General features: G+C 33.3%; 1 long non-coding RNA gene across 1 annotated transcript in view; it reads right to left on the bottom strand.

Moving 5' to 3' along the window:
* Nucleotides 1-6741: 6741 nt before the first annotated feature.
* The window catches only part of LOC123309852, a 27049-nt gene continuing 17099 nt past the window's right edge, over nt 6742-16691 (bottom strand). The window contains exon 3 of the long non-coding RNA XR_006537295.1: nt 6742-6819. This is a non-coding gene — a long non-coding RNA (uncharacterized LOC123309852). The remainder of the gene's footprint in view (nt 6820-16691) is intronic.

Here is a 16691-nt window from a genome sequence, read left to right as displayed (position 1 = left end):
ATTGAAATCGTAATATTGTGAAAACGGCTTCCTCATTAATGCTGATTTTATTCAGCAGAACCAGGGAAGTACCCACTTCCCATTCGACGTAATTCTGCTCTGTTTCGTTTGATCCGAATACATTTGTGTGATGGGATAGTTTTTCGAAGAGTGTTCTACGAGGAGTAGGAAGGCCAGAAATAATTATTGTATTTCCTTGACTTGTGAGTCGGAATCTCCGGATCCCTAATTGTAATTCAAAATATGTTCTGCAATTGTCTCTTTTCAACTTAGAAATTTTTCGTTCTTGACCCTAATAAAACACACTAGAAGCAATGCCACATCATCAATCGGAAAAAGCAAGAAATTTCTTGCTGAGAGAAGTTCCCACAGATATGAAATTAGACTAACTATTTTTGAGGATTTTGACTGAGGAACAGAACAGAAAAATTCAATGCCAACTGCGATGTTTAAATCAAACCCCTATACGGAGTGTCCCACTAATGCTGCCTCACAATAAATCTATTTTTCAATGGAATAGGTAGTACACACATTCGATGAAAAATAAGAAAAACTTATTGTTGTTTGAATAAAATAGGTTCTTTATAAATTATTCTAACATCACAGCTAGCTTTGAATCATTTTTGGCCGTTCCCCACTAACAAATATTTGTTTATTTATTTATTGTACATTTAGGTTAGGTCTCGGGTTAGGTTAGGTTAGTTCCCTACTAACAAATATTTGTTTATTTATTTATTGTACATTTACATAGGTTGCAAATATGTGCAATGCACCAACAAAGCAACCACAAATTACAGAGCAACTGAGTCAAGTTCACACTAGAAATATGAACAGTGGTTTGCTGTACAAAAAGATGCAAGGAAGAGGTTTCTAGTGAATTTTTTAACATGACACTCGTCTGATAAAACATCCACAAGTTCACTCAAGCCGGTCGATTGTTAATTGCTTATATGTATATATTTGCAATAAAAGACTGTTACCAAAGAGTATCAAGTTGATACCCTTTGCTGTTACTACTACTACTAATGCAAAGGAGAGCTGCTATGAATGAAGGAATAGTACAGAGAAATAAGCACTTTGGGGCTATTGAAATCTCTAGTGTTTCTGTTAATAAATACAACCAACCTATAAGATGCATTAATTGTCTTTCCCATATGTGTGCTTAATGATAACCCTTCGTCAAGTGTAAGCCCCAAGTCAACCGCCTCACTCGAATATCTTACTGGTTCATTATCAATGTCGTAAGGGTACTTGATTTTATAAAGTTTTTTCTAAATGAGATAAAAAAACACTTCGAGGAATTCATTATTAAAAAGTGACGCTGATAAAATTCAGTCACGCGTTTAAATCGTTATAATTTTTTTTTAAATTCTTGTGAAATTTAGTTTTTTATTTTATTATGTTAACAAGTCTGTAAGAGAAGTAAACTGGAAAGGTACCTCCGAGCCTGCGAAGAGGAACACTGTATGGTATCATTAATTATATGATATTTCAAAATTAAAAGTACTAATTTAATTGTATTCTATTCAGATTTCGTGAATCAAGTACTCTGTTTCATCTGAATGATTTCACAGTTCTTAATAACTATTTATAATACAAAAACAAAAAGTTTCACATACACTCCAATTTAAATTCGAGGCAAGTTATTTTCGAAAAAAACAATTCGAAAACGTTTTTAAAAATCTATTCCGATTACGAATAATACATCATATATGAAAACGAAAAGTGAAGAAAATTGAGTAGTGATTTTACTGATAAATAAAGATAAATCGTTTTACAATTCGACATACTGATTGTCTATTTTGGGCACTTCGTATACCAGGGGGGGATATCATTACTAAATTATTTATAATACATTGAAGTTTCTTCTTTTAGTGAAAAAGTATTTCCGCTATCAAAAAAGCTACTTTAGATGTGATCTAATAACAATAGTGGTAATAGTATGTTTTGTGTAATTTGCCAATAATTCGAAAGTTGTCCTACCAAAAATTCGAAAATATTTCTAAGTTATGCAAATCTATGGATAAGTGATGATATTTCAATGCGGAAGTTGATCCTTTTTTTATTTTTACTAGAATATGACCTCTACAGAGATTAATTGGAAATGGCTTGAATAATAGGTAATCAATTTTTTTGCAAATTTGATATTTCATATTTCCCATCTTGAGGTAGAGTGGGCTTTGTTAAAAATAATCAAAATAAAATTTTCGTTATTATACATAATATGCTATTTTAAATCTCAATGTCGGTTTCATTTTCGAACATATATTTTGAATTGAACTCGTAAAGCTACTTGTGCTGAATAAGTATTATACCTAAGTATTAGTGCTGGATTGGCGTAATTGATGATTTGGGCAGACTCACTTGAATTAATTAGTTTTGGAGATTTTATAATCAAATCTATCATATACAGAGTTCAATATTTTCATATTGAAATTAATTAAATTCGACGTAAATAATTTTTATTTTTATTCCCCTGTCCTAATTGTGATCGTGACCGATATCATTGTAGAAGGTCCTTATACAATTTTTCACCCCGAAATTTTTAGTCGAATTATCGTCTGGTACGAGTGGTACGTCCCTGTATAATCAAAAGGTAATTAAATGCGGGAGGAAGGAAATAAGTTCGTATCTCTCGCATTTAGCCAGTGAACCCGCATGCGTGGTCTTCGCGTATCATGAGCTTTCATTTCCATGGAAGCTTTCCTTTACCCTACTATATCCTTTCCTTTCTGGCTATACGCTACACTAATTAGAATATTATGGGATACAGCTAGCGATCCTCAGGGAATGAATCACCATTTTGTGTTACTCGTTCGTTCCTCTTGGTATGGTATTTTATTGAAGAATTATAAAATCTTTGAAACATCATCAGTAAAAAGTGCTAGCTGCCATTTTTGTTGCCTTGTTTAGGTAATGAGTATCCTCCTCAATTTCTTCGTTTAAATTAAGAACATAAACAGCAGTACAAAATTCGAATTATTTTCGGTCAGTGCATAGATTTACAACACAATATAGGTCTGTAGGTCAATGTTTATGCTCGTAATAAACCTGAATCCGCAACACAAAATCTGAACTTATGGGCTATTACCTACTGAAATTCGATTTTCCATAGCCACACTTTGCATTTCTGAAAAATTACATAACTTTTCAGAGAAACATTATTATCTATATTCTATCCACTTTCATAAAAGCTCGCCACGGAAATTTCAAACTTTCCTAGTGTATAGTACGAAAATGTGAGTTTACGACGCTTGTCAAAACATTTTGTGTTTTGAATTAGCGCTATGCTGTCCGTTCTACGTGATAGTCTCAATGATAAATAGTTCGGTCAAAGTCGTTTTGACATTAATGACATTTCAAGGTTATTTCAACCTTAATCCGTTCTAGTAACAAAAACTTAAGAAAATTATTCCGTGGCCAACCCACAGCTTTTTTAAAAGTTATGGGATACATATGTAATATGTACATATGTAACGCATTGAGTTGGAATCATTGAATTTTTTTGGAGCTGTATTACAATAAGGAACTCAAATACTACAGTCCTATTCACCAAACAACCAGGGACGTGATTGAAAAGAGTTTAACCACTTATTGTCCGTTAACTGTAACAAAGATTGAAAAGATGATAGTAATTGACTACACGAAGCAATTTTTACTTGCACAATTCCTAAATTTCAGGGTATCTACGCATGGGATTCTTTAAGTCTTCAATAAGAATGCTTTTATGGGAATTGATGTCACGAATGTCTATTAAAGCCCATACTTCATGTATAAAGCGTTCAAAAATTACTGCCTATAGCAGTAATCCCCAAGAACACCAACATTGTCATTTCAAACCGAAAAAACTCGTTCACAATGTGAAATTATCCTTGTGAGTATATTCGGAGCCAAAACGCATGGTTTATTAAATGGTTTCCATACCTTTTATTCATCCATTTACACCTGCGTGAGGAAAATGATAATCATAGGTTTGACTAAGCGTCCCATTTGTGTTAGAAAACGAAATCGTGTGAGAGCATAGTAAAAAAATTTCGAACATAATAACTCACGATATGGTTACTTAATTTCTGGTTTGTAATATATTATTTGACGAAAACCACAAACTGTTTCCTGATGAAGAAAATCCATTAATGTTCAAGAAGAGCGCTACATAAGATATAAAGTTTTGATATCGTGAATGACGTGGAAATTTATCTATCAGTCACGATCTATTGAAGCTTTGATCGCTGATCTGACAGCTCCCATCAAGTTTTTCATTGTTTGTGAAATTTGCGTGTGCTGAAACTGATAAGATAATTGATTCTTTTCTTATGTGCATTATGAAGCACGTCAATGCCCTTCGACGTTTCATATTATCAGACCACCAATGTTGAGGAGAATGATTTTATGATTGTTATACGAAGCCCTATTCTTGAATACAATATTGTTCAAAAAGTACATAATCGATCTCATTTTCAACTAGTATAACCTTTGTTGTTCTTATCAGCTATTAAATGAACAAAGCAAATCATATGCATATGAGTGTAAAGGTACAAAAATATAAAATAGAATGGAAAAATTTTCACTTTTACTGCTCATCATGAATTTTCAATTTGAATACTTTTATTTAATGAAATCCTTGATCGGTCTATAATTCACCACAGAAAATATACGATAACCGCACTCGATAGTTTCATAGAAATATTGATAGAAACCAGCGACGAAGCTTAAAATATGTATTCGACAAGTGTAATTCGCGTAAATAATTGGTGATCATTTCACGACATATGTCAGAATTGGAAGGATTAGGTAAACATGTTTTTAGGGACTGGTGTTTCCGAGGCTCCTGCAGTTGCTCGGAACCTCAAGAAGCAAATACCAAGATGTCACCAAGATTTGATACATAGCCTCATTCTTCTGCGCCCAGATTGCCGTCACTTAAACTAACTGAAGGCTAGCTCGTGTGATGTTATTACCAAGAATAAATAAATATAAAAAATAATAACCTTGTTACTATAAAAATCTCCTACAGTGGAAACATACATTTTTAGAATTATATTTGTGCTTTTTGGTTGCCTGAATCATTTTACACTTCATGGAAATCTGCTATCAAATCCATGTGATATTTTCAGAGTAACGGCCGGTTTCATAATCAAACCTAAAGTCACTTTGATTTTAAAGCTTCCTTTAACCCTACTAAAAATGACACTAAGGGAAGCTTTAAGCTTTAAGACCCGTTTGCACCAAACGTACTTACTGTTAAGTGTCCCTTAAAATGAACCCTTAACTTAAATTACGTTGCACCAACTGTAAAGTGACATTTAAATGGCTAAAGCTAGCCTAAAATTTGAGCGCTCCTGTATCGACCACTTACGTCCAGTTTCATAATCCAATTTAAAGACACTTTAAGCTTAAAGCTTCCTTTACTGTCATTTTTAGTAGGGTTAAAGGAAGCATTAAAATTAAAGGGACTTTAGGTTTGATTATGAAACTGGACGTTAGGTATTTAAGGGTGGGATTCTAACTTAAAATAATTTGTTGAACTCATAAACTGGCTGCAGAACTGCTGTGGTTTTTCTAACAAAGTCAAGTATCTTTTATTTGACAATCCATTTCATTATCAATAATAATGCTAGTTCAGCAACAAAAAGTTGCCACTCTTTGATAATAATATAATAGTTTACTTGACACTGACTGACAAGATAATTAAGTTAGGTTAATGAAATGACAACGATCATTGGCAACCGGCCAACCAATGAAAAGGATTTATTAGACTAGAATGTTGCACCAAAATAAAAAACTGAAATATCACTAGATATGAAAACTTAAGGGCCTTTTACTTAAGATTCTATTAAGCTGCAGTCGTGCAACTGACAATAAAATTAAGCGTCCATTAACTTTAAACTATGGTTAGGTAAGTACTCATTTTAAGGGGGATTGGTGCAAATGGGCCTAAGTGACTTTAAATTTGATTATGAAACTGGACGTAAGTTTTTTGACATAATTTGGTATGTTTTGGCATTCCATTTATGGTTTTATCATAGAAGGAATACTAATGTGTCATATTATGGCGTGTGGAGAAAAGCAGAACCATCGCCGCACTGAAAAAGTTTCCCCGAAAATGGGGAAAATAAGTGAGTCACTGTGATCGCTAGAAGTGAATTGTGGATTTCTGTAATCGGGAATTCTAAAATAAATTTGAAATGAACTTCATTTTATTGCAGGTTATGTTTAGTTGTTTTAGTTGTTTCTGATGAATTTTCGAATATAGTTCTGTTGGTTGGTGAATATTATGAAATGGGCTCATCAGTTCAATACTCAATTGAAGGTTTGATTGATGAAAACTTTTTCTTGTATTTGAAATTGATATTCACTGAAAAAAAATATTTTTCATTCAAAAATATGTATTTTGAAGATTTGGCTATTTTTTGTCAATCTACATACCTATTACCAGTGTGATTTTTGTGAATTTTGCGATTTATATGAGATATAAGACAATGAATGTTAATATAAAACATCAGTAAGGGTAGTTATCAGCTCCATTCATAATAACCAAGAAATGCATAAAATTCCCAGGAAATCACTAAATTCAACAAATTAATAGTACATGTCTAGAAATGTTATTGCATGAAGAATGTTCATAAGATAATAGAAATAATGGCTTGATCTTCATGGTCATATACATACTTTGAGGGGAACACTTTTGGTACATGAAAAGAGCAGAAGGTGACGGGTTCAAATTTTCCACTAGTCCGAGTAGATTCTGTTTTTAATCACGAACAGATTAATTTGAAGTCAATTCTTGTAAGTGTTCCATTTTCTTCTGAAAAATGTACTCTGAAAAATATATAGGTATGTATTATTAAAAAATTAAAATTGAATTAAATAATCCATAAGTTATCAAGTATATGTATCATATATTTTATGCAGAAATGTACAAATATATTCAATAGCAATGTGTACATGCAGAAAGCTATCATACAATAAATAGTACACTACCATGTGAAACTTTATTAAAATGCATAATCTCATAAGATCAATTGAATATTTCAATCTGTCACAAATGACCCCCCTCGTATAAGTAGATAACTGCTTCTTTATTATTTCGGATTAGATAATTGAATCCGAAACATAATGCTTTTCATCATCAAATCACAAACACAAGGATAGTTTCATATTAGGTTCAGAGTTGAAAAAAATGATAACAAATTTCAATTTCAAATCCGAAGTTTACCAATTAGATCAAGAAAGGAGACATTCTTCTAATTTTAAGTATTTGCGTTGAATATGTTCGCACCAATACCAATCATACATCACACCTTACATGATTTGAAATATTGAAGAATCATCCGCTATTTGTTATTATTTCATAGGCACTATGATTCTAGTTGTCCAAAACGACTAAACGCGTCTTTCAAAAAATCTGTATCTAAGAAATCGGCTCAGAGTAGTTTTCACACCTGGAAGCCTCTTCGCATTAATATTTATCAAGATAGGGGGGTCACACATGGCTGAGTAAATGAATAATATAAGGCGAATGGAAAGGACTTATTTGCATAAGTGTTTTAATTTATCATCATCATTTTGTTAATCTTGTAATCTATCAAAACTTATGGTATAAGTAAAATTGTTATTTCTTGGGTGATATCGAGTGTGTAAAGGGTTTCTTTGAATATTTGGTGTTTTGTGGGGGTATTTTTTTATAGATACTGATCTAATTTTCTAATTAGTAATAACTTATGAAGACTAAGAGGGTAGAGTATAACCACAATATTCTTAGAGTCAGATCTCAGAACCACCAGAAGTGACTTGCTTGTTCTGTTCTCTCAATGTCGGGAATATAGTAGGGTTCCTATATACATATATGTATGTACTTTGAACGCATTCGTACCTACTAATTTGATTAGATGACCAATCTGCAGATATTTCTTGGGAGAAGTGAAAAAACAATTGTGATGGCATATTTCCATACATGTTTTGTGCAATATAATTATTATAGTATCTATATAGAACAATATCCAACAGTATATCGCATCGATATTCTTTGGAAAAATCAATATTGATATTTTTATAAAACAATATCGATCTACCCTTATTGGAGAAAAATAAGAGATGAAAAAATATTAGAGCGAAATTGAAATTTCATTTAGTTTTCTTGATTTTCCCAGTCTTCCATTCGACTTTTCTGTCATTCTACGAAGTATGGGCAATGTTTCAAAAAACAATGAATAAAATCGGTTCAGCCGTTTCTACGTGATGCGATGACAACTCCAAACAGGGCTCTACTTTTTTTTAGAAAGATTGCAATCAATATTATCATGAATGAAGAGTTTTTACAAAAAGAAAAACAATTTTTGATTACCTACATTCAAAAGACTATTTTTATGTTTGTTAGAAATTTATTTTCGTTGTTTATTATACTTTGTTTAAAAATAAAACATGTTTTGTTTCATACCGAATGAATAAAGATTATTTTGTTTTTTCACTGGTTCTCATTCCGATTTCATGGCACCAGTGGCTCTTAGGAGGTAAAATAGATTTTGTTTCCTTTCATCTGATCCAGTTTACTCTTCGTATGGTTGAAGTGAATATTCATTAATTTTAGAAGTGAGATCCGCTTCACCCCAAAGTATGAGGTAAAGTGGATCAAACCAACCTAAAAATTTCAAAAAACGAGCAGCCAAAAATTTTGGTGAATAGGCTAAACCATAGCAAAAGGATCATAGAATCTATAATATACACGCCAGCCCGCTCGCACTGATAATTTGGATCTTATTCCTGAAAAACCTCGATTTTTGATCCACTTCACCCGGTACTGTTTTTGGTTCAATTATTATGAATTTTCATCGAGTATCGGCTTCAACAATTCAATATTCGTTGCACACTGACTGATGGGATTAGCGATTTGGTCTGAATATGCTCAGAAAAGGTAAGGCATTTAATGTTTGAAAAAAATATATATGTATTGCATGAAAATAAACGTTTCATTTGATCTTGATGGGAGGAATCTTCTGGTGTATTGATAGTATAAGTTAAGCATCCTGTATAAAAAAGGTTGCAGGGAGTTAAAAAAGGTAAGAAAGAACAAGGAAACGATGCGAAAAGATTCTACCAGAGATAAAACAAATGATCCATGAATGGGGGACACCAATTTTCACACCGAAATGAATGAAAAATAACCAAAACCTAATCGATTGACCGTAGCTCCGGATCTTTGAAACTTCTACTTTAAAAGCAAATTAGAGGCATCCTTCACCCTAATTTATAATTACAGAATCCGAAGCTGTTAAGTCCGACCACAGATAACCGTATTGAAATGTCGATACTCGGACAAAGATTTACGTCCTAGAAATAATCTCACCCTGTCTCCGCTGGTCGGCAAATAACGTCTTTCTGACCGTTCTCGTTTCAGGCCAAAGTTGGACGAAAGGATGGAGCCTGCAGCCACCGAGAGACTTCTTGATGAACCGACCGGGTCCTACCGATCCGAAGTCCGTTTCACACCGCTCAAAACAAAGGAGGAAATGAAGGAATTTTACACGGTCATACAAACACGATTCCAAAGAGTGTGCGGAACTTTTTGCAGATACTCGTATTCTTTTATAATTTTCAATATACACGTAATAAACATTTTCAATCTAACACGATAAAGGGAGATAGGGGAGGGGAGATACATTCTCTGGAATTTCTATTTTGGAAACTATCATATGAAGAAAGAGGACTTTCATAACATCATTTTCTTTGATTTATCGTCTAACTAAATAAATAGAGAATTCCCAAAACATAAACTTCCTATTCTGTACAAAACGTTAAACAAAAAAATATGCTCTGTCTCAACTGTCTCAAGCCTCCCCACGTATGGGTGGATTGAAACATTGCACTGGGAGGCATGAGACATAAACTGAAGCCCCTTTATCATTACTTGTAGGTAAATATCACATATAAACATTTTGTGCCCTTTCTAACATCGACACATTCTTCGTGACACCTGACACCTGATCCAGAATTCGTAAGACCTAGAGAATCAATAAGAACCATTGCAATATATACATGCAGGCTACATCTTCGTCCCCTCCGTCATATTTTTCAACAATGACATCATCATTGTTCGAAATACACCGGTCTAAATATTCTTTCTTTCGTAAACCTCTTTTGTTTAATTTTCTTGGCTCTTGTTCTGCGTGGACCTGTGGATTTGGGTTGGTGTTTTATTTGAAAAATATTTTCCCTTTAGCTAACCGAACGTTTTTTGTTGATGTCTTTTTATTAGACTTATAAATTCTTCTTTAATAGCTCTAATTCAGCTTCAGAATATTTTTTATAGATTTCGTTTAGTCAGGATATTTTACCATCAATTTTTGTCCAATTTCCAGGAATTTTTTTTATGTTCCTTGGTAAGGACATACACGAAATTTCTGGTCTGGATAGGCGCAAGACCATAATTTATTGAGACTTGCCGACGTAAGTAAGTGTTCCTTGAGGGAGTCTTCTTCTTTTGTTGTAAACATCTGGGTTGTGACGAAATTGGGGGAAAACATATATTATTCACGTATCTAGAGAGTGTCATTTTATCTATGACGTATTTTTTGACGGCTGTCCGTTTTTTCGTTCACAACATCTAGAAGGGCATTTTCAACATCATCAGGTGAATGGTGAATCTGGCGTGCGCCCTTTTGATTGAACGTCAACTGTGGAAGTGATTGGGAAGTTGTACAAATGCTAAAAGCAGTTTGTTTTATTGAATACCTGAAACGTTCTTCTACATGTTGATCCAGAGTCCAATAATCGTTTAATCGAGAAAATAAAACATTTCTGCTGAAATAAAAAGTTTCCATCAGCACTGTATTTTGTTCTGTTCCTTTAAATTTTTAATAGGTACTTTACAATGGTTGAGATGAATAAAAAAGCATTTAAACAAACCCAAAAATATAGTTTTGAAATTCGTATTTCCATTCATGAAATAACTATTTTCCTATGAAATTTTGAAACTACGAGAAAGTATACCGAAATTTTTATAGAAATTTGGTTTGCTTTATTTTATTCCTTCTCCTTATTAGTTTTCCTTCATTGTTCAGTGTTCGAAAAATCGATTGACTTTCACAAAGTGCTTAGTAAATGAAAAATTTAGCCTTGAAAAATCGGTTTTTATTGCCCGAGAGTCAGGAGAACTTTTTGTCACTATTTGGAACTTAGTGCTTGTCACAGCTCTGGTAGGTTCTTGTGTGTGTTTTTATTTCAATGATGGATTTTCATCAAGTATAGGCCACATCAATTCAATATTTGAAGAACGCTGAAAACAGCTTATTGGCAACCTGGTATTTTTAGTTATACGTAAAGATGATATTGAACTATTGTGATAGCAAGTGTCGTGGTTCAAAAATACATGTTTGTGAAAATCATTTCATTTTGTTTTTTGTTCAATTACGCATTTTCATCAAGTATCAGCCACATCAATTCAATATTTTTATTTTATGTTTTTCAGATCCACGAAGTTTTTTATGTTTCCCGGTAATTTATCTTTTTTCTCTTCATCCATTGTTTCTTTTAGTGCCTTCTGTATAGTTTCTTCCAGGTTTAAGACCTGCTGTTTCAGGCTCTATGGATCACATAGTTTATTATTTTCGGTTGTGTTTTCTAGAATTTTTTTTAAATTCTCAAGTGATGTGTAATTCTTTTCTTCTTCCTTCATAATTATATTGATGTATGGAGATGGCGACGTATAGTATAAACTTTTATCTGAACGTTTTCTTTTATGAATGAAAAGTATAACGTTCTGAAAAAAGACACGTAAAAATAACAACGATTATTAGTCCATTATCGTTGTTTTTTATATTTTGGTTTATTGCGATGTTGAGTATATTTCTATTTCCCCTCTAGTAGAATGTGTTTCTTCCATTGTCATTGTTGTGATTATTCTTCTTTTCTGTGTACTTTACTTTTCCTGCCTATATTGCTTAAGCTTTCGTCGGTGGCACTTGATGAAGTATTCGTATAATATCGTACTTTTGGATGACTGTAGCACCTCTTTTATTAATTTTTTTCATCGGTGTGTTATATTGTCTGCACTGTTTTATTCCATTGCAGATTCTTGAGATTTTTATGAGCATCTTATTTTCTCTATGTTGTTTATTGTCCTGTTTTTTTGTGTGCTTGATTTGTGTATATATATACCTCTGACGTCTGCAGTTATTCTGCTAGACAATTTTTCTGTTAGTTTTAGTTGTATAATTTCCATGAATTGTTAAGCGAGTTCTGTTTCTTCTTCGTTTAAATGTCTTCTTTTGACATCCACTCCGTTTTCCTTTCGTTTCTTCTTCTTCTCTTCCGATTTCTTCGTTTGTTTTGCTCTTTTCTCAATTGGTGCAGTTTTATTGAATCTCGGTGGATATCCTTCATTGATCAGTTTCCGCATTTTCTAATTCTTTTATATATTTCATATAGATGTTTGGAGTGATTTTAACTGAAACTTCAGTTATCTTTTATTATTTATGGTTGAATTAAAAATTTTGTGGTCGGGGCTTTTGATGTGACCTTTCTGTGTCTTCTGTCTTCATCATTTTCTCTGATATGGCATAGTAATCTCTCCTCTTGATCATTTTCACGGTGTGCCTCAATTTTCTATATCGTCATTTACTCCAGTTTTTTAGTATTTGCTATCTATTCTTTTTGTCGTTATTTTTGGCTATGTTTGCTTCGTCGCCTTTTTCCATGTCCTTATCTTCAGTATCTATAGTAGACATTGAAGATGGAAAGAAATGAATTGGCATAAGATATTGAAGGCTACTCTCCCAGCGTAATCTGCAGGCAACGGTCCAACGCATATCCTTTTCCTCTCCGTCATCCCCAGAACGAAGATGGTGTCATGTATCCATGATCCAAATTCAGTGGCAAGAACTGAAATTGCATTTAAAGCAATCCACGTATTACGTCAAACGGTTCCTCGTACAAGCGCTACATACCTAAATATATATATGTAGGTATATAAATAGAAAATAAGGTCCATCTTTTATTTCGTACAGCTATATGGTCCTATTACTCTGTAATTTTGATATAAGTTCAATTCAAAATTTGTACACTTCAGAAGAATACTAAAATTCTTTTCGAATCTTCTTGTATAACTATTAAGAAATAAAAGAATTTATCAGAGAATTTAATATTGTTGGATTAAAGCAAAGACAGAAAAAAATGACCTTCAGTAAGATCATATATAGATTTGCGTAATATTGTATATGATCATCACCTATAAAATATTGCAAACAATACAAGATTGTCTGCCCTTACAGGCTATCTGTAAACAAATGCGAAGGACTTTGAGAGATGATTTCTATAATTTTTTTTTTAAAACCGACCTCCCTTCCAAGATACAGCCTTTGGAAGGCGATGGCGAGTTGACAGTTTTCAATTTTTTTCTGGGGTTCTTAAAAACACTGAGTCATAAAACTATGCATAATATGAAGCACTGAATAGATGTTACTCACACAGTTTTTTTAGATCTCATGACTTCATTAACAGGGATTGAAAATAACAACCCCTTATGATTTTCCTTCAAAAATTGTTTTCGTAGGATAAATTTTCGAAAAATACTATTCTCTTATGGTTTCCCATTCGATGCTAGAGAAAAAAGTCTCCTGTACGATAGGGTTGATAGTCTTCTCGAAATAAATGACAACTTATAAGCAGTTTATCGAAGGTCTATGAGGCAGAGAGTTGATATGCATGTATTTTAGCGGGAGGTAGTCATTACATGGAATACTTATACGATTAAGGCCCGGTACTTTCACGTGCGAATAAATAAATTTATTCGCATTTATTAAGTCTTATTCGTAAGATTAGTAAAAATGCAGTCTTTTCACTTTCAGATAGTGTTATTCATCGAATAAATCTGTCATTGAAACTTAATTAGAAGAGTTTATTTGTCATAGATCGAATGTCGGTACGTCATTATTCGTTGAATAAAATTTATTCGAAGGTGAAAGTACCGGGCCGAAATGGAATGAACTAACAGTGATCAGAACTGCTTGTATATTTTTATTTATTCCGAGAAAAATATCGACTCTATCGAAATTTTGCAAGAAACTTTTTTGCTCCAGTATTGAATGGGAAAACTTAAGAGAATTTTATTTAAAACGTAGGATACAGAGAGAACAGTTTTAAACAGATAGAAGAAATTTAACGGACATAACCCTCTGAGAAATATTAACCGCAGACACGTATTTCGGACTTTTGGTCCTCATCAGTACGATGGAAAACTGCAAAGATGAACAACACTTTTACTGATACTCAGTGCTGGGTGTTTTGGACGGATAAACCAAACCTGCCACTGCAACCAAGCGGTCTATTGTAGCACACAGGCAAGCTCTCTCTCCAGTTCCATCCTACTCCAAAAAGGAGGGATGATGTCGGAGGGGGAGTGACTCTTGAGTTTCTCTAAGACCATCTTCGGAGATGAACAACACTTGTTGGATCATCATATAAAAACCAACGGAGTCAACAAATTTTATTTCTTAAAAAATCTATCGCGCGAAAACAATTTTTGAAGGAAAATCATATCGGGTTAACGGTTATTTTCAAACCTTAACAATAAAGTAATGAGATCTAAAAAAATTTTATGAGTAACATCTACTTAGTGCTTCATATTACGTGTAGTTGAAGTGTTTTTTAGAACCCGTGAAAAAAATTAAAAACTGTCAACTCTTCATCGCCTTCCAAAGGCTGTATCTTGGAAGGGAGGTCGATTTCGCATTTGTTCACAGACACTCAGATGGGTAATCAGAAGACAACATCAAATTTAGGTCTGAAGAAGCAGACGAAAATCTGCGAAGCGTCGACAAATACATGATCGCACTAGAGGTCATCGTTTTCTGTTCTTGCCCCAATCCTAAAATATCTAATTACTCCTAGAGGGTAGGTACTGTCATTGAGTTATAGTTCGAAATATAACATTTCTATTATTCAACTGGAGTAAAATATTTAAATTAACCTCACCAGAATGAACTCTACCGACCCACAGCAGGTTCCTACCACTTTTCGAGCGGTGTGCATCGGTCTGCCTTGTCTCGGGTGATTTACTTCCAGGTCGTGGACAGCGATTAGGTCAAATACGACGGGACCTTCTCGTTATCGCCACGTATCTACGAAGAAGACGTCCACGACACCCTCGGACACGTCGGACATTTTCGACTTGACGATTATATTAGTTCGCCGTCCGGTTTCACTGATTTTATGGCATTATCGGTTTTGTTTCCTTAATTGGATGGCCACGAAACCAGTGGCGGAGAACGTTAGAAACGATATCAAGGGAATTTTATGGATGTGGAAGCAACCAAAATCATTTTACTTGCCTCGTTTGTAGGGATTACCATCAGTCATTGTAAAAGGTCTTGGTCGCCTTCCGTTCATAATGATATATTGGAAATGTTTTCTCAAGCTTATAATAGAAAAGAAACCTGGTCAAAAAATCTTCGATAATATTTTACACTAGCTTCTAACACAAAAATGGGGAAAGCACATCAACTTGTGCGAGCTTACAGAAGAAACTGAATACCTAAATCTCTCAATTACAGGGCAATCTGAGAAAAAAAACACTCAGCAAAATGAAACATATAGAGATTATAACAGAAAGATTCCAAAATAAGCAAGCAATAGGTCTCGACAGAGTATGGCGCCAGGTGGAGACAAAATAATGAAGGTCATACTGAAGAAAAAGGCATGAAAAGAATTGAAACCCTAACAAACATAACTAATTGTACATATATTCCTTGTTTCAAAGAAAAAACAAACACGTATGTCCACAACAATTCATTTTATGGCAAAAACGAAAAGGAATCAAAAGAGACACACTAATAGATATTGAAATTTTCATTTCAATCACCAAGTGAGTGTCAAAAGAGGTATCAAACACTTTATGATGGAGCTCATTTTATTTCTTCTACACCCGAATGACCCGAAATTAGATATAATGAAATTGACTTTATTGAAGAATTTCTTAGGCATAATCATTACCAAGCAGGTAGAAAAAACCATATTAAATTTTGTCTAGCCAAATCATAATGATGATCAGGAACAACCAAATTTATCATCCTTTCAGAAGAAATGAGAAGAATTGATTCCAAATACAACATAAGAACTGTTTTTAAAACACAAACTGATTTGAGATCTATACCTACTAACAAAAACGAAACCATTGAATGAGAAACAAAATCAAAAAATTGTTTTTACAACATTTCCTGTATTTGTGGTGAAACTAATACAGGTGAAACATCTAGACCTCTAGAAAAAAGAAAACGCGAACATAAAAATAGATAAATTTATACATAATCAGATTGCAGAAGATCATGTCTGTTCTAATATAGGAGACCACATGATGAATTGGAATAACATTAAAATTTTAATGACAGAACCGGTTTATTATATAAACAAACAATTAAACAGTCTATGAGTCTACGTGTATTTTGTTGGATCAAAAAAAAAATTTGGCCAATTGTTCAGTAGGAAGAGATCGTATTTGGATTAATTAACTGAGAAAAGAACTGTCATCCGTTAATCTCAAAATTAAATGAATCATAGTCTCCGTGTATTGACAAATTTCAATTTTTGCGAAACTACAATTCAGAAGATTTTTAATGAATTCGTCTGATGAAGGAGTCTGGTTACGAAACGTTACGATGTTATCAAAGTTCCATATTTCGTTCATTGTCATTCAACAATTT

This window comes from Coccinella septempunctata, chromosome 3 (genome assembly GCF_907165205.1).
Source record: "Coccinella septempunctata chromosome 3, icCocSept1.1, whole genome shotgun sequence".
NCBI lineage: Eukaryota > Metazoa > Arthropoda > Insecta > Coleoptera > Coccinellidae > Coccinella > Coccinella septempunctata.
This window is presented reverse-complemented; position numbering and strand designations above follow the sequence as displayed.